General features: G+C 49.2%; 1 protein-coding gene and 1 long non-coding RNA gene across 3 annotated transcripts in view; one reads left to right on the forward strand and one right to left on the reverse strand.

Annotated features, from left to right (window-relative positions):
- LOC142580131 (uncharacterized) overlaps positions 1 to 26,860 on the reverse strand; it is a 462,133-nt gene that overhangs the window by 402,880 nt on the left and 32,393 nt on the right. The window lies entirely within an intron of this gene.
- Positions 21,233 to 26,860, forward strand: part of LOC142580132 (uncharacterized) — a 76,798-nt gene continuing 71,170 nt past the window's right edge. Inside the window, exon 1 of the long non-coding RNA XR_012827576.1 lies at positions 21,233 to 21,273. This is a non-coding gene — a long non-coding RNA (uncharacterized LOC142580132). The remainder of the gene's footprint in view (positions 21,274 to 26,860) is intronic.

A 26,860-nucleotide genomic window follows, 5' to 3' on the forward strand; every position in this document is an offset into this window, starting at 1 on the left:
CATGCCCGGCTCCAATCTTGACAACTGGTTACGAACGGTGGGATTGAGCCCCCAATCCTAACAACTGGCTGACAGCGGTGAGACGGACTTTGCGACGTGGAGCTGCGTCTGCGATGAGTGATTGGTTCTTGCTTTGACTCTCTAGGCTTCATTTTGTGGTTTTTCTGTTTACAGCAGTAGGGAAGCTAGATTGTTGACTGTTAGCTAGGTTGCGTTTTCCTAGCTAGATTTAGGGAGCTGGACCAAGGTAGTAAAGCAGCAATCATGGAGTTAAGGACACTGCTGAGCGACGAAGTGTTGATTGTTGGTGAGGAACTAGGCCTAGACGTACGCAAGGTAATGCTAAAAGCGCAATTATTGGACCTAATTTACGAAAAGGCCAGTGAAGAAGAAACTGAAATGGGATTGGAACTTCGAAAAAAGAGAGAGAAACAGGAAAGAGAAAGAAAAGACCGGACAGAAAAGAACGGGACACAGAGAGAGAGGAACGCGATAAAGATCGCGAGTTAAGAAAATTGCAACTAGAAAGCAAACGTTTGGGGTTGTCTCCAGGAAGTGAAGGGGCTCTGGGACGATCAAGCGAGGCAGAATCATACCGCATGGACAGGCTATTAAAGCCATTGGAGGTCGGGACCGACATAGGCTTGTTCCTAAGCAATTTTGAAAGGACTTGCGAGAAGATGAACTTCGGTCCGAGTACATGGCCACAGCGCTTGCTGTCTATGTTGCCGTGTGAGGCGGCGGAAGTAATCGCCAGACTCAGTGCACAGTATGCATATGATTATGCGAAAGTTAAGGCTAGTCTCCTGAAGAAATACCGCATTTCAGCCGAAGCTTTTCGCCAAAGGTTTAGGAGCACAGGCAAGAAAGATAGTGAGGGGTATCCGGAGTTTGCATATAGCTTAAAGGCAAACCTAGTCGAGTGGCTGAAAAGAGCGGAAGCGTATGAGAGCTGAGAAAGGATCATTGAATGCATGTGTTTAGAGCCGTTTTACAAAAGCATCCCACCATCTGTGAAGCTGTGGGTGCAAGACAGAGGGAATGTAAACACTGTGGAAAGGGCGGCTGAATTAGCCAAAGAGTACGCAACGCGTAGAAAATCGAACGCCGAGGACGGAAATTGGGACGGTCGAAATGGACCGCGGAAACCATTTGCGTTCAAAAAAGGTTCGCAGACAAGACGATCGGAGCCTGTAGACGTGCAGCAAAAGCCAGCAGAAAAGAGCGAGGAGAAAACAAACGGGGAAACCGTACAAAAAGAGCAGAAAAGAAAATTCGAATCTTTTGGACCAATCCACTGCTATAAAGGCCAAAAACTAGGACATATAGCTGTAAACTGCAGGAAGCCCAGTGTAGGTTTTTCCTACGTAGAGGAAAAAGACGAGAATATGGAACTTTTAAGCCGATATCTTCACGACCTCCAAGTTAATGGCAAACCATGCCATTGCTAAGAGACAGTGCCGCCACGATGGACATTGTCCATCCGTCTTACGTGAAGGTAGATTACTTCACCGGAGAAGTAGCATGGATCAAACAGGTTGTAGAAGAACACAGTGTGTGTCTGCCCATGGCCAAAGTCAAAATCAGTGGACCATTCGGGGAGCTAGTGACCGAAGCTGCAGTTTCCAAATTTTTGCCACTGCAGTACCCTTACATTTTTTCGTATCGTCCGAATCAGTTACTGCGTGACAAAGGGTTTAAACTGGGAGAGGGCGTAGTACAGGCATTGACGCGAGGCCAAGCTCGTAAAATCACGCCGCTTTCGTCTGAAAATGCACAAGCTGCTTTAGCGGAAGCAGTAAAAGAAATAACTTCAATAACCGAATCCGAGCTAGGCTCGAAGGATGAAAAAACTGTCGAGGAAAGCCTGCCAGCTGACCAGCTCAATGAGAGCGTATCGCCAGAGTGTCAAAGTTCACCCCTGCAGGAATAGCCCGCTGATGCACTCGCAAGTGAGACAGTGCCGTTATTATCACCGGCCACAAAGAACTATGATCAGCTCTTACGTGTGGATACAGAGTCACTGGCAGCCGAGCAAAAGAATGATGAGCGCTTAGCTAAATTACATCACACAGCTAAAGAAGGCATTGCTAGGCGCAACGTGACGATACATGAGAGAGGAAGATTGTTGTATCGGCACTACAGAGATCGAAAGGGTAGGATTCTAGATCAATTAGTCGTACCTACTACGTACAGGGAGAACCTTTTGAGTCTCTGTCATGGAAATGGGTGGTCCGGCAATCTAGGCATAAAAAATCAAAAGAAAGATTGCTTATGCTGGCCAGCCTGTTTCAAAGACGTAGAAAAGTTTGTAAGATCATGCGACGCCTGCCAGCGCTCGGGTAAACCAGGAGAGACATGGAAAGCTCCACTAAAGGTAGTGCCCTTAATAACAGAACCTTTCAGGCAACTTGTGATAGACACGGTAGGGCCTCTACCAAAAACAAAATCGGGTTACAGGTACTTGTTTACCATGCTGTGTCCGCCTACAAAGTTTCCAGAAACAATCCCTCTGAAAGTACTCAGCTCCACCGAAGTAGTAGACGCGCTTTTCACAGTATTTGCACAAGTTGGGTTTCCAGGCGAAATTCAGGCGGATCAAGGGTCAGTATTCACCAGCGCACTGACTTCCACATTCTTGCAAAAGTGCGGGTTAAAGATGATACACAGTTCCGTCTATCACCCTCAGTCAAACAGTGTAGAGAGGTGGCATTCGATGCTTAAGCGAGTTTTGCGTGCGCTCTCTTACGAGGACAAGGAGGACTAGGAGAACTGTCTGCCGGCAACTTTGTTTGCTTTGGGAACGGTTCCACATGAAGCGACAGGGTTCTCGCCAGCAGAACTAGTGTGTGGGAGGACACACCGTTCGCCACTGAGAATGTTAAGAGAGATGTGGGAGGAAAGAGGAGGGTGTCCAACCGTGGTTGAATACGTGCTAAATCTGCTGGAACAGCTAAGCGCAACCCAAGAGCTAGTCGAAAAGAACATGGGAGTGGCGCAAAAGAACGCCAAATTCTATTACGACAAGAATGCGAGGCTTCCTACGTTTAACGCCGGAGACCAGGTAATGATCCTCAAACCTTCAAGAAAGAACAAGCTTGAAGTTCACTGGGACGGGCCCGTTTAAGTGTTGCACAAACTTTCAGATACTAACTATGCTCTGGAAATGCCCGGTCGCAGGAAGGAGGTGAGGATATATCACTGCAATTTGATGAAGCCGTATGTAGAACGGAGCGTAGTCGTTAACTATACCATCAAAGAGCAGGATGGCACTAGTACCATGTTTAAGCAGTAGGAGGCGACCTGCAACTCTGAAATCGGCCTAGAAGAAGTAGTAAAACATTCGGTAAGCTCGCACGCTCTAAGACCCGAGCAGCTATAGATGAGCTTAAAGGGGTGTTGGGGAATATCTCGACAGATTCAGCGATCGGCCAGGTAGAACCGAACTAATAACGCATGAAATAGAACTGACATCAGCCGAACCCGTAAGATCAAAGCCTACAGGGTGTCTCCAAGACAGAGAGAAATTATGGAGGCAGAGATGCAGGGCATGTCAGAGTTGGGAGTTATTGAGCCCGCTGAGAGTGACTACACGTCAACGCTAATACTGGTAGAATCCTCTAACAAGGACCCTCGTCCGTGTGTTGAATACAGGAAGTAAAATGCCATCACTAGGGATCAGCTGTACCCGATACCCAACATTGAGGAACGAATTGACAGAGTTAGCGCTGCTAAATACATTTCAACTATTGATCTCGTGCGGGGGTACTGGCAAGTTCCCCTTTCAGAAAGTGCCAGCCGCTATGCCGCATTCATCTCACCTGTAGGCACTTTTCGCCCTCTCGCACTCAGCTTCGGGCTGAAGAACGCGCCGTTTAGCTTCTCTAAGTTAATGGATATTGTCCTAAAAGATTTGCGGGAGTTCGCCTTGCCATATCTGGATGATGTAGCAATTTTTTCGGATAGCTGGGAACAACACGTATCGCACCTCAAACAGCTGTTCTCACGGTTGAGGGAAGTCGGCTTAACAATGAAAGCGGAAAAGTGTAGATTTGGTTGTTCACAGGTTACTTATCGGGGCCATGTTGTCGGCCAGGGCACGAGACGGCCGGCCGCGCTGAAAATAGCTACGATTGGAGAATTTTCTCAGCCGCGCACGAAAACAACAATCGTTCATTTTTGGGACTTGTGGGGTACTATCAACGATACATTCCGAATTACTGGCAAATGGCAAGTCCATTAACGGACGCCCTTCGAAAGGGAGCACCGAGTAGCGTACACTGGGATAAGGACAAAGAGAACGCTTTCCAAAGTTATAAAACGCTATTGGTTTCTCATCCTGTGCTTCGCGCGCCAGACTACACAAAGGAATTCATAGTTCAGTGCGACGCAAGCGACAGAGGTATGGGCGTGGTACTTAGTCAGGTCGGCGACGACAACGAGAAGCATCCTATCCTCTATGCCAGCCGTAGACTAAATGTAAGAGAGGAAGCCTACAGCGCTTACAAGGAATGCGCTTGTTTAGTTGGGCCGCCCAGAAGTTGTCGTGTTACTTGTACGGAGCGAAGTTCATCTTCGAGACCGACCACTTCCCTCTGACGTGGCTCAATCAAATGTCACACAAAAATGGCCGCTTGTTCAGATTGACTCTCACTCCCTAAGAGTACAACTTCTCCGTTAGATATAAGAAGGGAAAGTTACATAGCAATGCGGGTGGGTTGAGCAGGCTAACTTGAATACTGCGTTAAAGGGTCGCGCTTAAATTTTAGGGTTATTATTGTTAATTTTGTTAAGCCAAGAAGATCCCCTCTCATTTAGCAGGATTCCCTCCATGATTGCTGAATTTGTCAGCACGAAATTGCTTCAAAAATTGTCATAGCGAAATGCAGCATTCTTTGTTTCTCCACTTATGTTTTCTTTGAAGCCCAGCGGGTCTAAAGTGAGATCCAAGGTACGTCATCTCGGCGCAGAGCCGTGTTGTGGGGTTCGTTTTGCAGTTGCCTGTCCTTGTTGGATGTTTTGGGGCGGTGACATTATTACACAAGTGGTCGCTGCGAGCCAAGGCATCACCTCATGACCACCCGCCGTTCTCTTCCTGCCCAGCGGTTGTGAGCGCTGGACAGTCGAGATTTTCCGGGCAATGGAGGCGCTGATAAGAACGGCCCGCTGGCGTGCAAGTTTTGCCGGCCAATTGCGACAGCGGGCGTCAACTTTTCCTGGAACGCCACCGCGAACCTCTGGCCACGGCGTGACTAAGTCGACTGTGTGTGGAGAACAATACGTGCGTCCGCGACTCTCCGTCGCTGGAGCCAAGATGAGTGCGACGAAGCAGGCTTTGTTCCTGAACCCGCCACCGCCAACCTGGTCTGCTGTGAACGAGGGAGTCCCCGAGGGAACGTAGTTCAAGGCCCCTTCCCACGCGCCGTTCGAGACGCAAGACAATGGGCAACCGGCCGCGCTGCGGGGGTCAGCTCGGGGAATAAACGGCACTTTTCCTAACGCAAGCCCCGAGTTCTACAAAGTCGGTCTGACGTCGACTGAGTATCGTGAACCTGTGCGGAAGTGTGTGGGTGTGTAATCCCTCGCGCAGAGAGGCGACTCGTTTACGATGACTGGTCGAACGTCTCCCTCACCTTGGGATCGAGGGAGGACCGAGTGTTTACAAACCGCTGTTGTGCGGCTGCTCAGTGTACTTTCTCTCGCAGTCATGCTAGACTGATGCAACGTCCTTATGTAGAAACTGTAAATAAACCCATATTCCTCGTTCTCGATGAGAAGCAGTCCTTCCCTTCAACAACGTCCTCAGCGTGGATAAGTTGGACGACGGCATGGGCTAGCTACCATCTACTTCATGCCCGACTCCAATCTTGACAACTGGTTACGAACGGTGGGATTGAGCCCCCAATTCTAACATGCTGCGACCCGAGAACAAAAACAGGCTCGTGCAGGCGAGCGCAAGCAGCAACCGCGTACCGAGGATCCGGCAGTTTACCGAGACGTCGTTTGATGAACCGTCGGGATTAACCCAGTGATAGGCACCGCAGCCACACGTTTCAGCTTCGCTGGTTAACCATCTGTACGGAGTGCTTGAGCGGTGATTTCTTCCGTAACATCACGCGACGTGGTAGCACAGTGGCTATGGCATGGCGCTGCTAAGCTCGAGGTCGCTGATTCGGCACCGCCAGTGGCAGCCGCATTTCGATGGGGGCGAAATGCGAAAACGCTCTCGTGTACTTAAATTTAAGTACGCGCTAAAGAACCCCAGGTGGCCAACATTATTCCGGGGCCCTTCACTACGACGTGCCCCATGTCCTCGTTGGTTTTGGTACCCAATATGCCGGCATTTAATTTTTTTAATATAACTTACGTCGCCCATACATGAAATTATTGTAGGGAGAATAACTATACAACGTACATTCCATGCTTTATATAGGTTATAAGAAGGGTACGAAGGCATCAAATTTATCAATATAAGCACTACGTAATCAATCACCTAAATGTCACCCGTAAAAAGAGGATAATTTTTCAAAGGAACGTTAACCCAAAGGAGCCCGAAAGCAAAGCAGTCATTTTTAGTGCCGAAGAAGAACAGCTATAGGGCCGGCAGTGAGAACAAGCTCATACGTTGTAGGATATGAACTGATGCAGAAGCCCGAATTCTTGTGGCCCATAGCACCAAGTGTGGCACTTGGAAGAAACAATGACACTTGTTTTGGGGCAATGCAATGCTATGGAGAGGCGATGCAGCGCCGCACAGGTGGTAACTTAGGCAATTTTACGGCCGTGGTCGCAGCCAACGTGTGCGTGGCAGATAGATAGATAGATAGATAAACTTTATTAAAAGAATAATCAGAAAAACCGCTAATGGTCGGGGCCCTTAGTCCAGGGCTCCGCTGGCTCTTGCCATCTTCTCAGCTCCCTTAATCAGCTTGAGCTGGTCGTCGAGGGCCGAGCTGGACAGCAGTGCCTCTCATTGCTCCCCCGTTATGTTCGTGTCTGGGTGTTCTATGTTGTGTAGTGTGCACTCCCACGTAATGTGGTATAGGGTTGGTGTGGCCCCACACCATGGGCATTCGTCCCTGTAGGCTGTGGGGTGTATCCGATGTAATATGTGTAGGTTCGTGTAAGTGCCTGTCTGGAGCCTACGCCAGGCAGCGGCATCTTCTGTCTTTAGGTTTCGATGGGGTGGTGGATATCGCAAGCAACACCCTCTGTGGTAGTTCACGATGGCTGAATACTCGAGGTCGACAGGGTCCAGGTCTTCTGCAGCCGGCATGATGAGTGCTCGGTTATATACGAATCCTCGATCTGCTCTGTCGGCTTGCAGGTTGCCGGTGATGCCAGTGTGGCCGGGTATCCAGATGATAGTTTGGGTGGCGAAGTCCTCAGAGTCCTCCTTGAGTATTCCGGCTAGGACTTGTGCAGCAGGTCTTCCAATTCTACCCTGTAGGAAGTTGCGGCAGGCCTGCTGGGAATCCGTGAGGATCGTCAATGGTTGATTTGCGTGTAGGCCCTCGCGGATGGCTAACGCGATGGCCAGCTCTTCGGCTTCCGTAATCGTGCAGGGGCGGGTCGATGCCGTGGAGGTAACGTGGCCTCGGTGGTCGCATGCCACTGCAACTGCGCCCTTGTTGTTCGTCCCATACATGGCGGCGTTCGTAAACCGGGCCGTTGTACTGAACCTGAACGCTTTCTCCATGTACTGGGCCCTTGCTCTCCTCCTGCCGGAGTGTAGGTTAGGGTCCATGTTGCGTGGTATCGGGGCAACGTGAAACCTGTCCTGGACGTGACGAGGTATCAAGCAGGTTTCTTGGGTTCGTGTTGTTATTGCTGGGAACCCCAAGGTTCGTAGGACCTGCCGGCCCGTGCGAGTCCGCGCAAGTCTCTGTTGTTGCGAGACGTAATGGGCTTCTGTCAGTTCGCTGAGGGTGTTGTGCAACCCTAGCGCCAATAATTTTTCAGTCGATGTACTCATCGGCAGGCGGAGAGCGGTCTTCAAAGCCATCCTCAAAAGTGTGTCGGCCTGCTTTGTCTCGGACTGTGTGAGGTGGTAGTAAGGCAGGCTGTATGTGATTCTGCTCACAACCAGGCTACTGACCAGTCGGAGGGTGTCCCTTTCCTTCATGCCTCTGTTCTTGGATGTTACGCGGGAGATCATGCGTGATGCCGCCTTGACACTGGTTTTAAGGAGCGCAAGGGTGCGTGTGGCCCGCTGGTTGGACTGCAGCCACATGCCCAGCACCCTCAGCAATGGCTTCTCTGGTATGAGGCCCCCGTTGAGGCGTACCTCGAGTCTTCTTGTTGGGTCTGTGGGGACTGTGTGGTTACCCCTGCCTCGCCAGACTCGTAGAAGCTCAGATTTGCTGCAGTTTGCAGCCGTTCTTCTTTTTCAACGAGGGACCCTGCTGTGGTCCAGAGCGTTATATCGTCTGCGTAGATTGCGTGCCGAAGACCTGCTACGTCCTGCAGTTTGCTTGCGAGACCGATCATGGCGACGTTGAACAGCGTGGGAGAGATGACAGCACCTTGTAGTGTGCCCTTGTTGGGAGGGTGGTACACTGGTCCACCGTGCGGTGGCTCAGGAAGCTTTGAACATACTTGTACGTTCGCTCGCCGCAGTTGGTGTTGGCCAGCCCTTCTAGGATTCCTTGGTGGATGACGTTGTCAAAAGCCCCTTTGATGTCGATTGCTAGGATGACGTGCTCGCCGCTGCGGGAAACGTTACTGAGGACTTCTTCCTTGATTTGAAGTAGCACATCTTGTGTAGACAGGCCTGCGGGGAAACCGAACATGGTGTCCGGTAGGTGTTTGTTATCTTCCAAGTGTCTCTGTAGTCTCGTGTTTATAATTTTTTCGTACACCTTGCCGAGGCAGGACGTGAGCGATATGGGTCTGAGGTTTTCAACTGCCGATTTCTTGCCCGGTTTAGGGATCATGATTATTCGTGCGTGTTTCCACATCGCCGGTACCAGTCCTTGTTCCCAGTGTTGGTTGAGAAAGGCCGTGAGCGCGGAGATAGACTTGTCGCTCAGGTTTCTGATCATCGAATTCGTGATTTGGTCCGTGCCCACCGCTGTGTTACGGGTGGTGGCTGCGATGACTGCTCTCAATTCGTTTTCGGTGATCGGTTCGTCCATTAGTGGGTTGGGTTGTCCTGTGTAGGGTGTTCTACATGGTTGTGTGGGAGTGGGATCTCCATAGCACTTGGTCTTGATGGCATCGATGAGGTCTTGTTGGCTGCCTGGGTAGGTGTGTAGTAACCGTTCCAGAGCCCTGTGTCCTTCTTCTTTGGTTTTGGTGGGGTCCAGGATGGCTTTGAGGATGTGCCACGTCTTGGCCGTGTCCAGCGTGCCACCGAAGGAGTCACAGAATCTATGCCAGTTCGCTGAGGCGAGTTGCATGGCATATTCTTCTGCTTCCGCTGTTATTTGTGCTATGCGCGTCTTCAGTTTCCTGTTATATTTCTGTTTTTTCCAGCGGCGGGTAAGGCCCCTTTTGGCATCCCACAGGTGTAGTAAGTGGGGATCCACCTCTGGGGACTCTTCCGTTCTGGCGATTTCCTTTGTGTGGCGTTGTTTATGTCGACGGAGATTGTCGCACCAGTCTTCCAGGTTCGTGATTGTGTCGGCATCCTGTTCTTGGGCTTCCCTGATTTTGCGCCAGTCAGTAAGTTTAGCTGTGCCGATCTGCCTGCGTAGGCGTCCAGTCTGTAGTGTTATGTTTAGTATGTAGTGATCGCTGCCTAGGTTTTCGAGTGTGTTCAGCCATTTGGCTCGCGTGGTTTGAGTGATGAAGGCGAGGTCGGGAGTGGTGTCGCGTGTTACGCTGTTCCCTTCCCTCGTTGGTATGTTCGGGTCTGTCATGAGTGTGAGGTGACACTGCTCAATTAGTGTTTGTAGCTGGAGACCCTTCCAATCCTGCCTCTGGTACCCCCATAGCGTGTTCTGAGCGTTGAAGTCGCCTATTATTACCAGGGGACTGTCTTTAGCGAGGCGGAGGGTGAGTGAGTGAGTTAGTGAGTGAATAAACTTTTATTTGGTCCAGCAAAGCGCGATAAAGCGCGCACCTGGCTAATCCCACGACGGGACTGACAGATCTAGTCTGCCGGCCCGATCGCGGGCGCGCTGGACGGCCAGGATTTGATCCTCAAAGACGGGACTTCGCAGGAGCGCGTCCCGCTCTTCCTTGGTGAACTTCGGGCCCCGCGACCCGCACTCCCAGAGCATATGAGGCAACGTAGCTACCTCACCACAGGCCACGCAAGAACAATTTGGATAAATCTCGGGATATATGCTATTAAGGGACGCCGGATTTGGGTACGAGTTCGTTTGCAGAAGTCTTAGTGACCGCCTGCGGCCTGCTTAACTTGGAGTGAGGCGGGGGAAAACCCTTCTCTCTAAGTAGAAGAATTTAGTGATTTCATTGTGTGTGAGAGGAGCGTCTCTGTGTCCGGGGAGAGAGTCGCCCGATCCGAGGGCAGCGCGGTCGGTAAAGCCACGCGCAGCCTCGTGGGCAGACTCGTTGAGGTTCAGAGGAACCCCCTCAATCGCCCCGACGTGTGCAGGGAACCAAAGGATCGAGTGCATGGAGGTGTTGCCGTGTTTGGCGCCTTTCAGAATTTGAACTACCTGCCGGGCTACCCGGCCTTTCTGGTATGCCCTGATGGCGGCTTTCGAATCGCTATACACCCTGTCTCTCCGACCGTCTTGCATGGCGAGTGCAATGGCCACTTGCTCGGCCACCTCTGGGTTCGTCGTCCGGACGGAAGCACAGTTGATAACTTTGCTCAGCGCGTCAACGACGGAAACCGCAAAAGCCTTGCCGTCTCGGTATGCAGCTGCGTCCACGAAGCTTGCTGCGATTTTGTCCCTGTTTACTTGCTTTAGTATATTCGATGCTCTTGCCTTGCGACGACCTGCGTTGTGAACGGGATGAACGTTGCGGGGCAAAGGGGCGACCACGATCTTCTCCCCTATTTCTCTGGGGATTTGGGTGTCTTCAGCCAAGTTCTTGGTTGGTGCGGCGGAGGGTGTCCCCAAAGAGTTTTCCTATGTTTGCCCGCCTTTGGCTGGGGGGGCAATAAATGTTGAGGATGAAGGCGCTCTGTTTCTGGTTGCCTTTGTATATTATTTCGAGAAGTACGTGTAGTATGTCCACGTCGTCTATGGGTTTGTGTTGTATGGTTGTGATGTTTCTGTCTACTAGTGTGGCTACCTTCCCACTTGTCGTCTTGACTTGTGTGGTATTCTTCGTACCCATGTAGTGTTGATCGGGTACCGGGCTCTTGTAGGGCTATGACCCCCGGTGGCTTTGAGGAATGGGCGATCAATTGTGTCAGCAGCCCTTTCTTCCTCCGGAACCCACGGCAGTTCCATTGCCAAATTTCTAAGTTTTCTTTGACTTGCCTGTATCGTCTAGGCATTGTTGGACGTTGTGGTCGGTGACGTTACGATTTGGTTCGGTGCTGCTACAGGTGTGGCCTTGTAAAGGTTCTGTCGTAGCGTCTTCCGCAGTTTTATGGAGTGAAGCTGGTTCCTAAGCTTGCTATCTACAGTGGATTCCATGTGTTTTAACGCGATAGCGTTAAGGAGCTCGTGTCGCAGAAAAGCCGGTGTCGTCGGCGTCGGTGTCGGCGTCCGCGGCGTTGGCCATGAGCGATAAATCACGGCAGGCACTTCATAAATAAAAAGCAACTACCAAGATGGGCTGGGTGGGAATCGAACCAGGGTCTCCGGAGTGTGAGACGGAGACGTTACCACTGAGCCACGAGTTCGATGCTTCAAAGCGGTACAAAAGCTCCTCTAGTGAACGCGGTGTTGCCTTAGAAACGAGCTGTTTCTAAGGCTCAGGCGTGCGTCGTTGTCGCGCCGAACGCTGCGTTGCTCGACGCTCACCGCGTCCGATGGGGGGCGCGTAGTCGCTGCGCCGTAGCCCATTGTCTTACACACCTTGGCGGGTCGACGGGAACGCTGCCGCGTTCCACTCTTGAAGGCGAAGCTTAAGCGTCCTCCAATTTTTATTGCTGCATCTGTGCGTTGTATTGCAGTCTGTGTTATTTGTTCCAACTGGGCGCGTGTAGCGTCCATGAAGGCTTGCATCTGGTTGCGGATGGCATCGACATGGGTTTGTAGGTCGATGATGTCCTTGTGCGGAGCCATCTCTTGTGATATTTGTGTGAGCTGTATCACTTGTTGTTTGAGTTGTCTGTTTTCTTGTGTGAGTGTTTGTATCTGTGCGCGCATGGTGGCGAGTTCCTGTTCCAATTTAACAGATAGTGGCGTCTGTGGTTTTTTATACGAGGGGGAGGCTACTGCTGCCCAGCTTACCTCGTGTACTTTGGTGGTAGTCCTCTTGGGTGAGGCTTCCTTGGTCTGTCGGTGGTGCTGCTGGGGCCCCTTGTCTTTGAGTGCCGCGGTGGCTGGTGCTGCCTGCTCTCCTTGTTTGGGCGTCGACCGAGATCGCCGTCTGGGCGACCGAAAGTGAGACCGGGGGCGAGAGCAGGAGCGGGACCTGGACCTTGGGTTGGAACCGGACCGGGATCCGTAGATGCTCGGAGACTCCGAGTAGTCGGAGTCTTCCCGCTCGGAGCTGAACCATTGCGGGCGAAGGTCAGCCGCCTTGGTCGACTGAGTGACCGGGCGGGGCTGTCGTTGGGTTTTGGGTGTGCTGGTGGAGGTAGGCTTCCATCTGGGTGGAATGCGCTTGAGCTTGCTGTTGCACTCTGTTGCGGCCGTGAGATGGGCCCCTCCGCACAGGGCGCACTTCGGAACACAAGTGTGTCCGGCGTCTGGGTTAATGTGGTTGCAAACGTTGCACGCACGAACCGTTGGGTTGGGGCAGACGTCTGGTCGGTGTCCGGTGATTCTACAGATGGAGCAGAACTGCCTTGTCAGCTGGTAGTCTCGGCAAGGCATCTCCCCTCCGTAGGAATACACAAATCTAGGCACCTGGGGTCCCTCGAAGTGGAGTAGGGCTGTCTGGGATTGTCCGAGCATACAGGCCCGCACGATGCGGACTCCATGTGTGCGGACCCGAAGATTCGCCATAAGCTCTTCATCGCCGGTGCCTGCGTCGATGCCGTGTACGACACATTTAAGCAGGCCCTCGGGTGTTGATAGATACACCTTCACAGGGTGTGATCGTCCGTGAAAGGTGAGGCTTATAATTTTCATGAGGGTGGCCGCCGTGGCCTCGTGAGGGGTGCTCACGATGATGATGTTCGAGCCGTGTCGCAGGCGGACGATGAAATCAACCCCCTTGCAGGTCGGCGCATCTCCGGTGGCTTGGAGGATCGCCTTGGCCACCTGGTGGGTCTGTAGTTTTCGAACTATGAGGCCCGGGGTCGGGCGGATAATGATTTTCATGTCAGTGCGCGGGAGTGGAGGCGCGCGTCGGCGAGGCCTGCTCCTTGCAGCCGCGTCTTCAGAAATAGGTGTTCCGGCTCCGCTCTCTTCGCAGGTAGCTTGCGACGTGGCTTTCGCGGCGGCGGCTGGCGCCTGGGTTAGAGCTAGCCCTAACGGTGTGGCTTTCGATGGCGGGGTTTGCCCGACTAGGTCTTGCTCCCCAGTGGATTGTTGTTTTTGAAGACGGCGTTTCCGATGAAGGGAAACGACCGTTTGCCACTGAGATTCTTGATTGTGGAGCTGCTCCGAGAGGCCGGGAGACGGCCCAGGCAAGGCCTCGTCAGGCAGGGGTCTCGGGTGACTCTCGGATACGACTTCCATGGTTTCAGTGTCGGTGGGTTGGTGGGCAATGGTGCCTGGGTTTCCCGCGATCGTAGCGTTCTGGGCTGGGTCGCCCCCACAGCTCACCGTAGAAACGGTGGCTGCTTGCGGGTCTCCGAGCTCCCGCGCGCCAGCGTTCGGTGTTAGGGCTAACCCTACCGTCGGCGTGGCCGAACGAATAGGGCTGTCGTTGGTCTTAAAACTGCGGCTCACCGTGTGGCGTCCCGCTCAAAGCATTCGAAACGAAAATAAAAGATAGTCGGCGAATCCACATGGGCTCTAAATAAGACGGCTATTCCGCTACCGTATTTTATACGTGATGAAGATAACCTGCGTTCTGGGCTGACTCCCCAAGTGCACACAAATTCCCTTTAACCGGTCACATAGAGACGTCATTTCAAAACATAATGTTCTTCCTTTCGCGGTTGAAATGAAGCCAAGGGCCAACGGAGCAAGAAGAACCCCCCAATAGTAGAACCTAAAACTAAAATAAAGGTGCTTTATAATCTTGCTGTCCTGTACAAAAGGCCGGCCACCTTGAAGGCAGCATAAAAATATGAAATTTCATCTCTACTCCTATTAAACCTAAAGAGGCACCAGGGTCGACAGCGCGCGTCTTCGTTTTCCTCTTTCCCGTCATCCCCAGCTTGACATCACGTGACTGGTAGTTGTGTGCACCAGATCACTTTATACCTACAAACTTGCCTAAGAAACACTTAAGATGCTTCTGGGCCTCTCACTTTCCATTAGCAGAGTTCCAACCTATCAATTAACTCAAGTGGCCGGCGAATAAAAAGAAAGTTACTGCGCAACCGCACTGCATTACCGGCAAAAAAATGAATAAGTGAATGGCGTTCCAATTTCACTTTCTCTTCTAAATCTCTAAATTGAGATCACAAAAAGATATTAAACCGTTTAGTTTATTGACAAAGCCTCTACTTATTGCGATGAGAAGAGTATGAGCAGATATCTACATAATCAAACGGAGAGTTTGTTAGTCTCGATACTCGCCTCCTATAGCTTCAACGCACCTGACGCGTGCGCAAACTGCCACTGTTGAAAACGAAGATGCCGCCCAAAAATTCGCCACCGTCAGAATTTTCGTTAATGAAAGGTTAATGAAAGGTGCCAACTTTTCAATGAAATGGCGTGTTGCCCTTTCCATTCCATGTTTGCGCGCTTACCCTTCAGCAACACATCCCCGGCCAACTTGCCCCCAGCATTTCCTGTGAGCTCCGTTGTTAGCGTTCTGCACGAGTTGGGCATGCACCTGGCAGAACAGTAACGACAAATTTCACCATGTCACCGATAACCTGAACCGCAGTGCACAGTGGCGTTCCAGTCAAGTTAAAAAGTAATTATGGCGTTTTACGTGCCAGAATAACGACCTGATTATGAGGCACGCCGTAGTGGGGGACTCCGGAAATTTTGACCACCTGGGACCCCGTTTAACATGCACCTAAATCTAAATACACGGGTGTTCTCGCATTTCGCTCCCGTCAAAATGCAGTCGCCGTGGCTGGGATTCGAGCCCACGACCTCGTGCTTGTAAGCCCGGCACTATAGGTAGGTTGCGAACGTAGTTCCCGCGCCTACTAGGGCGCCCCTCGCGGCGGCGAGCGCGCAGCCGGTAGGATGCCCCCGGCCCGCTTGCGTTCGGAACGCCTGTCTGCGCGCTGTTTCGCGCGTAGCTGTTGCCTTTTCTGAGCAATGCCGAAGTGCAACACGAATTGCTGTGTAGTGGGCTGGAACAGCACGTACAGCAACTCACCAGGAGCGAAGTTTTACAGGTTTCCGAGCCTACCGTATGAAATAGAACGGCGTCAACACTGAATCGCGCTTGTCCGACGGCAGGACTGAAGAACAGGACTCAACAAGAACACACACGACAGGACTGTTCTGTTATTCTGAGTCCTGTTCTTCTGCGCCTTGCCTTTACTAATTCAAGCATGAACCAACTAGCCCAAGCAAGAGCTTTACATGCCAAGTATGTTAACGCTGAATTCGTTGCTTTTACAGCAATGATGGCAGCAACGGGACATCTGCACTGCGTACCAGGATATGCAGCGAACAAAGTAGTTTGTTTCCACACTGTACCGCAGTAAAGCTGTGGAACTCTTTCCCAATCATCTCCCATTCAAATAACGTCAGGGTTAGCTGAGAGCTACGTGGAGGGCCTGCAGCTGGCTCAGCTGGCATACACCCTTCTGCACCTAGCATATCAACCAAGGGGCAGTTGAGATCACCAAAATAGTTGACGACGTGGTTTATTGGAACCTCCTTTGCACGCACTGAAAAATCGCAACATAAAAAGTCTCGAACTTCCAGTAACTTTGGCGAAAATATTTTCCCAGCATAGTCTAACGCAACTAGTAAGCTCCTCACTTTTTTGTGTTTGGGGTGAGCAACGTTAGCATACCTCGGTTAAGTCTTACGAGGCTTTCGTACGCCCCACGTTCTTGGATGAGATGTTTTCGATTCCCATTTGCTGTCCTACTACCGCGGCGTGCTTGCACTTCCCTGCGATGCCAGCACGGCAATCGCAGCTCCCCGCTAGGCTCTGTCTGCTGTCGCCGATCTGCAAGAATCAATGTCACCTATAATTTCATGCGTCCACATCGTAGATAACGAAGTAACTTACGCTGAGCTTCACGCATCTCGCTGGTGCGCTGATTTTCGTTTGCGGAATACACCTAGCAGTCCCTTCCGATCAGTGCGAGTTCAGCAGTTCCCTCATGTCCCACCCTGCTTCAAATAGACGACCTCCTTTCTATAAATTCTTTCTACGAAAAAAACTGTCAAGATCATGTAATTCCCGAAGCCCGGCTAAAATTAATATCGGCACGCTGTTTCGTGCGATCCCTACCGTTTCATAGGGCGCCAAACACGCAGCGCGAGCCGCTGACGCTGTGAGTGATCCTACCGCATTCGAGCAACTATTCGTCAGATGGCGCTAGGGGTCCGAAAGACAGGGCGCCGCCTAGGAGTTGCAACGTGCCCATAGCCACTAAGCAACCACGGCGAGTTTCAAGTGAAGTTCTATCTTGAGTATTGCTTATGTAAACATTGGTTGATTTGTGTGCCTGGTGTTTTGTGATAGAATACATCACAGCTGAGCTGCTTAGAACAGTCAAACTCTGGGCTTTTCTGCATGTGTTTTATTTTTCTGCGCTTATTTCCGTCTCCATACTAACAGCTCACCGTTCATAGTTCTTTACATCCTTCTCCCCTCCTACCCCCCATCAAGGGTAGCAAACCGGGTTTTTTCTCTGTTTAACAGCTCCCTGCCTATCCTCTCTCCAACTCTTGCGCAGTGTTAGGATGAAGGGCACGTTGGCAGTGCATTTTCAGACAATGTCCACGACACGTACGCCCAGCACCACACTTTGTGCATGTAGTTCCATCTGTGCTACACGACTGCATCGACTAAACCCCTCCCTGCAACTCCGGCCTCCACTCGGACTTCCTCGACGTGAAGCTAGGCTTATCTGTCGCCTTTGGTTAGGAGTTGCCTTCATAAAGGCATACTCTACATTAATTGGAGTGACTGACAGTGGAGCATGCGAGGTCTGTGGCACGGAAGAAAACATCGACCACCTGCTGTGCCACTGTCCACGATACACCCCTGAGAGACAAGAACTTGCCAAAGCTTTTCAAAAACTGGACAATCGGCCGCTTTCTGTGCAGGTGCTGCTGGAACACCGCCCCCATCGCCCGTCGGCCCATAAAGCGGTGAAGGCACTTTTGTGCTTCTTAAGGACGACGGGCTTGTGCGACCATCTGTGACTATTAATGCAATTTCTGTAAGGCCACACACGTCAGCGAACTCACTGCAATTTCCTTCTTTCCTCTCTCTCCCTGTTATCTTTGTTTTCCCCCTTTCCCATTTCCCCGGTGTAGGGTAGTCAACCGGACGTGATTCTGGTTAACCTCCCTGCCTTCTTCTTATCTCTTTCCCTCCCTCTCCATCTGTGCGTACTCGCTTTGGCGCCTGTTGCCTGAGGCTGGCACAATGGTGTACCTGATATCTGGGTCGCGCAGTAAGACGGAATTTTTCACATTTACATAGATTTCCAACCCTCTCTGTCTTTGCTATCTTATCTGTTCTTTACTTTTTTCTTTGCTTAGAAGGTGCAGACTTTTTTATCTTACACTAGCTATCACAATGAAATACTGCAGGAGTCTTCGTTGAGCTAGACGCATCAGAACGCGAATTCTGGCTTGTAAGGGACTCGTCGGTTGCAAAATATTAGCTAGTCATTGAAAGAACTGTCAGCGGGATGTTACTGAAGTGCTCGGAACAAGCCACAGTACCCCTGCCAAGCCCCTGCCAGGATTTCTCGTGCTTATTCAAAAAAAATGCACCCAATGCATTGGCGTGACAAAAGATACAGCCGAAAATGCTGCATATGCAACCCTTCTTCTTGCAATATCATCCACGGACCCAAATCTGAGATCCCAAAATAGATCATAGATCTATAGACCATAGATCTGAGAAGATAGATGTGGTCTTAGATCTGACCTATCTGATGAATTGCTTTTAAAGTCACCTTTTTTTTCCTTTTACTAGCACGTCAAGTACTTAAAAAACACTTCGTTTGCTTTGTTAGATACGGGGCCTTTTCCTGAGCCTCCTTCGAGTTCACCAGACCACATCGAATCGCGCCACAGCTAATTAAGGAGTGCAGAAGCACATCTACCCCGTTCCCGAGGCGCGGCACATGCAAACGAGTTGGCGTCCCCCACCTCGTGCGCCGCAGGTGGAGCTATTCACTGCTTGACTCTTCCCGAAAGTGTAGCGCGAGCCTGGCACGGTTCCAGGTAACGCAGAGCCCGAGTAAAGCTGCTTTGTAGCACTGAAACGTCGCCCCCATCCGCCTTTGTGACGGCGCTTGCAAGTCAGAATGGCAGTACCGCAGAGAGAAGTAAGCGCTCGGACAACTGGGGCCTAAGGAGCGACCCTGTGCGCCGGGTGTGACACAATCGCACGGGCGCCTACCATTGGCCGAAAATGACGACACCTGAGCGGGCTCGCCGATTGGCCGAAAATGGCGTCACCTGAGCGGGCTCCCCGATTGGCCGAACGTGACGTGTCTTCGAGACACCGAAGGGCTTAAAAGCCAGAGACCGGAAGCAGCAAGGGAGCATTCCTTCATTCATCTCTTTCGAGCTTCTTGCCACGGGCCGCAGCGTCCGAGTTGCTGCCGGCCCGTAATGACTCTATGACTGTTAATTTCTTGGTCCTCTCACTGTAAATAATGTAAATAAACCTCCAGTTTTCATCCCGAAGTCCTCCTCAACTCTTACAGCTTAAGTACCGTGACATCAGCATCTTTGTGTAAGTCGACGAAACGACCACTTCCATTTATTTGATTTGAAAATGAGACGTCTAATTTTCAAAATCATTAAAAGGCGTTTCTAAAATTTGACTTCTCAACTAGACCCACTCCTTCCTCAAGAGTGGAAGTGTATTTCCGTCTTGTATGACTGCAATGTTCAAAGCAGTGTCTTGCATGAACGAATTTGGTGGTAGTAACAAGAAGACGGGTGCTAGTTTTTCCGGTTGTTCGGCGAGGCACTGCTCTAATTTCACACATGCAGAAAATCTGGGTGCTTTGGCCGCAACTGACGCATACACACTAGGCGTCCGTCACTTGGTTCTATCTTGCAGCACACTGATGATGCCTCTGATCCTCGACACTGGCGGCGTAATTCAAAAGAAGGAAACCTATAGAAAAACAAGCAACCCCTAAGCGCACGGAAGGAAGGAAGGAAAAAGTAGAGAAGGAAAGGCAGGGAGGTTAACCAGTTTAGCGTAACCGGCTTGCTACCCTACACATGGGAGAGGGATGGGTGCGATGAAAGATGGGGAAGGGGGAGAGAGAGAGAGAGAGAGCACATAGCACAGCACACAAACATCGTCCGGTAGAGTCTATCAATCCGGCATTGTACGTGATAACACTGTCAGAGCCGCTTGTCCAATCCCGTCTCTTTCAAAAACTGAAGTAGTCCCTTTGTCGCCTTCACCTGCGATGTCTTCTGTCGGCGGCATGTGAAAATCGTGTCGAGGGACAATGGTCTAGTGTCAAGGTGCGCGAGAACGGATGCCAGGGACTGTCGCTGAACATTATATTCAGGACAGTCGCACAGAATGTGTTGCAGCGTCTCCTCGCAAAGACAGGCATTGCAGAGAGCGTTGTCGGCCATTCCAATGCGGAATGAGTAAGATTTCGTGAAAGCCACCCCTAACCATAAGCGATAAAGCAGAGTCGCCTCGCTTCGGCGGAGTCCAGTTGGCATATAGAGCGCACAATTTGTAAAGCAGCTATTAGCCTCCTCACTGCCGCACTTTGGTGTCCACTTCTAACCTCTGTCGACTGTGCCGGTGCACACTGACGTTATACAGTCTTGTGTCGGCTTAAACGCCGCCTAATTTGCAACACACATCCGGCACCCTTTCCGTAGCACATATGAACACGTACTCATTCCCTGTCGACTGTGGTGTTTGACGAAAAGTTGCGCCCTACATACATGGTCTCAGTTCATTCGTGATTTATGACGCATGCGCATAGGAGCAAAATTGTCAGCAGGGAGTCTTTCGGCAACAGCAAGGGCAGTTTCGTTTCGCAAATAGCTGGTAAAATGTGCTATGAACAACTAACCAATCAGAAATAGGCAACTCACATCATGAGACGTATACAAAAGAGACTGCAGAAGATTCTTTCTCCCAGTTGTGAGTTTCCATTTGTGAGTTCTGCCGCAACCTTGGAAAGTCTAGAGAGTTGCGCAACAAGAAGGCAACCTCATACCATGCGCATGTGGTAGTATTTAAATAAGGAGACCTGCACATGGTGGTACCTACAATGTGTTTCTTTAATTTACCATTTATCAATGTTAAGAAAGCTTCACTTACGTGAAACTATACCTAGATTGTTGTCTGCCTCCTGCTTTTCTTTTTGTTTTCTTGTTTCTTTATTGTTTTTTTTTTGCAGGCAGGTGTTCCTGTGTGTAAAGCTTACCTTGCTGCACGAAAACGCATGGACAGAAGCAAAGTAAATAAAAGAAACAATGACAGAAAGGAACTCCTTTGTTTCTTTTTTGCAGCAAGTAAGTAACGTATGCAACACAGTCTGCCTTCTAAAAGAGTTTGGTACCATGCGCCAAGGAAACCTGACAGTCTGCTGAGTTGCTAGTTGTAAAGCAAATCCACAAATGGTCGCTTTTCCTCAACCCCTGCCATCGATTTCCTCTAAGCTAACAGAAATGATCGCTAAATGGTTCAGTTCGGCAGTGGTGCGACACGGTTACGCGCATTGACTTTCCTGCTTTTTGCAGCGCTGGACAAGACTGCACTGCCAAGGGGTGGATCCTAACCTGCCAAGAAAGAAATTGTCATCGCCGACTGCTATTAGTCTGGACCTGCTACCGAGCATGCGCCGACATCACCCCCACCTGGATCAATTATAAAAGGACCCTGCTACGGCCGTAGACGCTTAGTTCGGTAGTGGTGCGACACGGTTACGCGCATTGACTTTCCTGCTTTTTGCAGGTAAGCAAAGTTTTCTGTACGTGTTTTTCACGCCTATTTCCTTCCGCACGGCTGCCGAACACAGCTATTGTACTGGTCGTTGCTTCTTTCTTTATGTGTGTGTGTTACCAGTTTTCAAGTGTGTTACCAGCTTCCCATTTTTAAGAAATGCCGCTCTCGAAGGGAAAGCGCGAGGATACAGACGACCTCGACAGTTCACGACAAGAGTTGTTTAATTTCAGAAAGGAAGTTCTTGCTGAATTCAAAACGCTAAAGAAAAGTGTTCAGTATTGTAGCGATACCTGTGATACAGTCCATGGTAGAGTGTCTGGTACAGTCTGGTACAGTCAGTCTGGTACAGTCAGTCCATGGTACAGTGGCTGAATGTCACAGAGAGGTCAAAGAACTGATGAAAGAAATTAAGTCACTGAAGACTAGCAACCAAGCTCTCCAGGAGGAAAACCGCAGGTTAACTGACCGAATCGAAGACCTGGAACGCTATTCTCGAACAAACAACATTGAAATTAAGGGCGTCCCTGCAGACTATGAGCCATTTGAAGCCGTCGCGAAGTTGGCTGAGTTTATTGGTGACGCTGTGACCGAAAGTGACATTGATGTTTGTCATCAGGTACCAACGGCAAAGGGAAATGAAAAGAACATTGTCGTGCGGTTCGTGAGGCGAGAAAAGCGTAATGCAGTCCTTGCGAAAGCAAAGAAAATGCGGATCACGACTGCTGTGTTGGGGCAAGGGAAAGCGAGTGCCGCGTACATAAACGAGCATCTCACCCGAAAAAGTAAGCAGATACTTGGCGCTGCAACAGCAAAAAAGAGGCAGGCGGGGTGGAAGCACGTATGGACCAAATACGGGAAAGTCTTCGCACGTCGAGAAGATGGCTCCCCTGTGCTTCGGCTCATCAGCCTCGATGCCATACAGCTCATGACAAACAATGCTGAAGAGCCGTGATAAGCCTATCAGAGCAATCTGTTTCAATCCCAAGCTTACATCTTATTTTCTTGTTGCGCCAAGATGGCTGTTGCGCCGAAAAACCTAAAAACACTGCGAAACAAGAGCTCCCTGGCCTTCCTTCATCTTAATGCACGATCATTAGAAAACAAGCATGATGATATAGATTTGCTCATTGATTCTACTGATGTTCACTTTGACGCCATGTAACTTGGTATTCACGACAGAACGTTCCGTTTACGCGTACTGGTTATGAAACCTTCGTACTAAACCGTCCGCAACGCCGGGGTGGTGGCGTGTTGCTGTTGGTTAGTCGCGCTCACGACGTGCAAGTTCTGAAGGAATTCTCTATCTCAAATGATAATTTTGAAATATTAAGTGTGCAAAACGGCTCCAGGATTATATCAGTGGTCTACCGGCCTCCTAACGCTCGGTGTCAAGTTTTTCTTGATTTTTTTGAGGAAATGTTAGAATTCGTGTCCCAAAACAAATATGTACTATATCTCAGTGGTGACCTGAGCAAATATTTCCTATCTGTTTCCAGCATTAGTAGTGATCTTCAGTCAATTCTCACATCTAGTGGATTTAAAAATGTTATAAATGAACCAACCCGCATCACTGATAGAACATCGAGTCTACTTGATCTGTTTATCACAAATGCAGACTGTGAAATTGTGTCACTTATGTGCGATATTAGCGACCATTTTCCTCTCTTTGCTTTTATTTCTGATGGAAATGAAGAAAAGCGTGAACGTAGCATTCCTGTGCATACACAGCATATTACAGATCGTTCCCTTCATTCTTTTCGAATGGAAGTTCAAATTCATGATTGGAGTCAAGTTCTATCTTGTAACGACGCAGATAGCATGTACGAAGCATTCATTGTGGATTTTAACACTATATATAAAAAACATTTTCCAGATATCGTAATCAGAAAATGTAAGAACTCTCGAAAACCTTGGATAAACACTTCCCCTTACAAGCAGATAAATTTGAAAAACCGCATGTACTGGGAATTTGTGAAAACCAAAGACGTTGACAAGTTTAAGGCCTTCAAGGTGTTTAGAAATAAGCTCAACGCTAAACTAAACGCCGCGAAAAAAGAGTATTACCAAGCCTATTTTAACGATGTGGTGAGCAACTCGGCCCTGTTCTGGAAGCGACTAAACGGTCTTATAAAACAGACCAATGGTTCTAATGTTAACAGCATGCTTGTGAACGACCGCATTGTCCGCGGAGCAGATTTTTCAAATGTTTTGAATGATCATTTCATAGCTGTTGGAGAGCCTACAAGTTGCAACAGAACAGGCATACCCTCGATTCATAGAACAGCACAATTTTCTGGTAGTATGGTGTTTTTTCCCACAAGTGAAAATGAAGTTAAAAATGTGTTTTATAGCCTAAAAAATTCCAAATCACGTGATGTAAATGATGTGCAAGTTAGACCAGTCAAATTTGTTATAGACATAATTGCGCCCATTTTAGTTGAAATCTACAACTTATGCTTAGAAAAGAGCTGCTTTCCGAAGGAGATGCAGATTGCAAAAGTGGTAGCAATCCACAAAGGTGGAAATAAAAACGACCCAAATAATTTTAGGCCCATTTCCATTTTGCCTGTCTTTTCGAAGGGCTTAGAAAAAATCCTACACAAGCAATTGTATGGTTTCTTAGACAAACACTCGCTCATCTCGACATCACAGTATGGTTTTCTCAAAGGCAAATCAACGGAATTGGCTTTACTAGCACAAAAATAATTCATAGCTACAGCTTTTGATGCAAAAGAACTAGTCTTGGGTATATATTTAGATTTCACCAAAGCATTCGATACTGTTCATCATATTACACCTTTAGCTAAGCTTGAACAACACGGAGTACGTGGTCACGCAAACGAGCTTTTGTCTTCGTATCTGCAACATCGGTGTCAGTACGTTTGCCATAATCATTCAAACTCAAAAATAAAAGCTATCCCACATGGTGTGCCACAAGGGAGCATTCTCGGACCACTTCTTTTCATTGTTTACATGAATGATCTTTTTTCGACCGCTGAAAGCATCAAATGGATAGGCTATGCAGACGATACCACCATTTTTTTCAGTGGCACAAATCCGGACACTCTGGTCAATTATGCAAACATTGTGCTCCAGGATATCGCAAATTGGTGTGATAGAAACTATTTAAGAATTAATGCTAAAAAAACGCAAGCGATCATGTTTCGTCCAAAGCATAAGGCCCTAAATCTTGAAGACAGGTTGTATTTAAAAAGTGAGGAAATTAAAATTTTAAATGACGTTGGAACACTAGGACTTATATTTTCAGAAAATCTGATTTGGAACAAACATGTGGAATCTCCTTGCGGAAAGCTAAACAGAATAACGGGACTGTTACATAGACACCGACATGTCTTGCCCACCACTGTGAAACGAACTGTATATAACTCACTTTTTCTTTCTTCACTAAATTACTGTCACCTAGTCTGGGCCACGACATCAAAACAAAACATCGCTAAAGTAAAATTATGTCAAAAACGAGCAATTCGTGCTGTAGCTAATCTTTCCTCCAATGAACACACGTCTAAATATTTTTACGAATACAAAATAATGCCGCTTGAATTCATTTATTCATTTCGTCTAGCATGCCTGTACAGAACAACGATGAGAAGGGGAAATGTTGATTATGTAAAGTTGTTTAACCTGAATCGTCGCGAAATTCCCTATAACACGAGACATACCAATATTTGGTTAACAAGCTTTTGTCGTACTAATTATGGACAGCAATCTGTGTCCTACCGTATAGCTGATCTACTAAACACCCTAACTACAAGTGGATTAAACCCGGATACTATGTCTCCTCGTTCTTTCTTCACTTATTTTCTCTCGCAAAATCCTGCTGTGTGATTCCTGTACTTGTATTGGATTATTGTATACGTATTAGTACATACATTGGTATTGGTATACATTAGTATTAGTGTATGTATATGTGTATGTATGCACATATGCTTATGTCGTCTATTTATATCGAGTTTGATACATCTGATGTATTCAATTTTTGTTCATTTTTTAGCTGCATTCACAGCTTATTTTCTGAAATCATCTCGTATGTAATTCTATTTTCGTCAATTTTGTTGTTGTTGTTGTCCTGCACAAAAAAAAATTACTGCCTGTACGTCCATGTTACCATTTTTTTTTCTCCTTCACATTTCCTGTTCAGTGCCTTCACTTATGTTATGTACCTATACTACTGCTGCACACTGTCGAATTGTACCATAGGGGGCCGGGCTTAGTCAAGCTGCAGTAATGCAGCTTTTTCCCGCCACCGCTTTTCTCGCTTTGTTTGAGAGATGAAATAAAACTTTGATTTGATTTGATTTGATTTGAAATCCTCACCACCTTCCGCAATCTAGGCCTCGCGCCTGACACGGCGGCAGCGCTTGTCTTTCCTACAAGCACAGCTCAATATCAGGCTTACCCACGTGAAAACCTAGCGACACTCTTAGACGGCGCCGGGATCACCCAGAGCCCGGCGCATTCTACGCTGCTTGACCACGCAACAACGAATCATGCCAATCAATGCAGGGGTCCTGCTTCATTTTCCTGTTCCAAGCTCTTTCATTCATAAGTAATCACCTCCACTACCAATACCTGCTCCTTATTCACAGCGTACTCTTTGTTATTTGAGAGTTAGCTCCGCAGCATAAAAGCATCAAGCCCGCATGTCATACGTAGTGAAGTACGACAGGCATCTATGGCATAGACGATAGATCCACAGATGCGAGTCAGGTGGACGGCTTGGGTGTAGCCCCGCTTTTTACAGGAACCTTGATGAGCGCAGTTTGGGGCAGTCGCACATGAGCTGTAGTAGAGGGCAGCTTCGCGATGCTCTCGTATGCCATCGCGGCACGCTCTCTTCGTCATTCTAAGGCAGCGGGACGGTTCGGCTGCCCGCAAGAAAGTGGACAAGCCCGGGCCCATTCGCTTCTCCACACTTGTACTTTCTCCTCAGCACTCCTCCGCTCTTTTCTCTGCATTTAACAATTATGTGGACACCCCAGGCGCATTTCTACCGTCACCTTCGTCGTCACTGCTGGCGTCACCGTGAGGTTCCGTATAAAGTCCAAATGCGGTAAAACAGTCCCCGCTCCCCGTATGCTGCATGTGCGAGTAAAAGCGTGCGATGGTGATCGCGCCTCTATCTCGCGCACGCAAGAGAGAAAAACGGGGAGGCAGCGCGTCGCCTTCGGTTGTGTGCAAGGCTCGGGGAAGGGAGGCGCCTTCTGCGGCCGCGCTCGCGTCAGCCCGGACCGCTGTATCTTGAAAACCACCTGCGACGGAACAGAGTCCGCCGCACGTTGTGTTTTCGTTAGTTCGCATTGATGCGAGATGCAGCGCGAATGTCAATTCGCTCGCTGCTGCTGCCGTGCTTCCTTACTCCAGCGTTTCGACAGCGAGTTTAAGCTGTCATCGAGTGAGATGTTTTTATGTTTGCTTATAGGCCTTCGAGCCATCCCTTAATAAATACATTTTGTCACCATCATCATCATCATCATGTTTTCTTGTGCGCGCGTGACAACATGGTTGTTAATTTAGTCAGTATGCCTATGTTTGCAAGTTTATACGGCCGATGAAACTACTATACTTATTCTTGTAG

Source organism: Dermacentor variabilis, chromosome 4 (assembly GCF_050947875.1).
Source record: "Dermacentor variabilis isolate Ectoservices chromosome 4, ASM5094787v1, whole genome shotgun sequence".
Lineage (NCBI taxonomy): Eukaryota > Metazoa > Arthropoda > Arachnida > Ixodida > Ixodidae > Dermacentor > Dermacentor variabilis.